This window comes from Halyomorpha halys, unplaced genomic scaffold (assembly GCF_000696795.3).
Source record: "Halyomorpha halys isolate HHAL.00 unplaced genomic scaffold, Hhal_1.1 Scaffold615.1, whole genome shotgun sequence".
NCBI lineage: Eukaryota > Metazoa > Arthropoda > Insecta > Hemiptera > Pentatomidae > Halyomorpha > Halyomorpha halys.
Window position 1 is genome coordinate 47,275 of NW_027105445.1, and position 925 is coordinate 48,199.

The 925-nt window shown below is 28.8% G+C and overlaps 2 protein-coding genes across 6 annotated transcripts in view; one reads left to right on the forward strand and one right to left on the reverse strand.

The window, feature by feature from the left end:
- LOC106684784 (uncharacterized) overlaps nt 1–925 on the reverse strand; it is an 18,579-nt gene that overhangs the window by 6,161 nt on the left and 11,493 nt on the right. The gene's annotated exons all lie outside the window — the stretch shown is intronic.
- Nucleotides 1–925, forward strand: part of LOC106684781 (uncharacterized) — a 67,279-nt gene that overhangs the window by 612 nt on the left and 65,742 nt on the right. The window lies entirely within an intron of this gene.

Below are 925 nucleotides of genomic sequence, written 5' to 3' on the forward strand. Positions count from 1 at the left end.
TCTTGGACGCCATGGTTGATGATCCAGGGATAAAAAAATTGCTGTTATTTCACCCCAATTTTTGGTCACTTTAATGAAAACTATGTATAATTACAAGTCAAAATTGATGAATCTGCCAAGTATAGGTAGAGGGAATAAAAAGTGGAGGTTGTTTTAAAACGTTAAAAAAATTATATTTTTCATTCGGAGCTCTACATCTTTAAAACTACCAGCAACATTGGAAAACCTAAGAGAACACCATTTAAAGAAGAGTAAATTTGATAAAAATACAAGCCATTTACATTCAATAGTTCCCAAGATATAGCTTTTTAAAAAAGCAACATTCCATAAAAAATTTACTGAAAGATCAGTAGTTGGTGAATTTATTTGAGGAATCTATATCTCAGAGTTATCTGTAGTTATCACTAGGGATAGGATTTTTGTTTTCACATATTTTTACCTCACCATGATATCTGCGATTCCTTACTAACTAAAGATGTTTCAAGACATTTCTGGCCAAAAGAAGCCATTTTTATTTCACATATTTTTAAATATTTGGCCTTTTTTACATATTGTTACATATTTTGTTGTAAATCACATATTTTCTGAAATATATGTTATTTTTTACATATTTTGACCTGAATCATGTATTTCCTTAAATTATTTGTTCAATTGTAAATACATTTTTCAAAGCAACTACGTAAAATTCAAGATAACACAAGAAACTTGAAAAGGTGAAAATTATCATTTATCATAAATAATGCGTAAAAATTCTATATTTTCATCTTTGAAGACAAATTAAAAGCAGTGGCAATAATAATTTTTCACATAGAACTACATCGAGAATTTCTCAGAACCAATTAAAAAGAGCAAGGGCCTTATTCCTGTGCTATTTTCCTAGAATTTGTTTGTTTACTTCTCAATCCATTTCTCTGTTTCCCCCCTT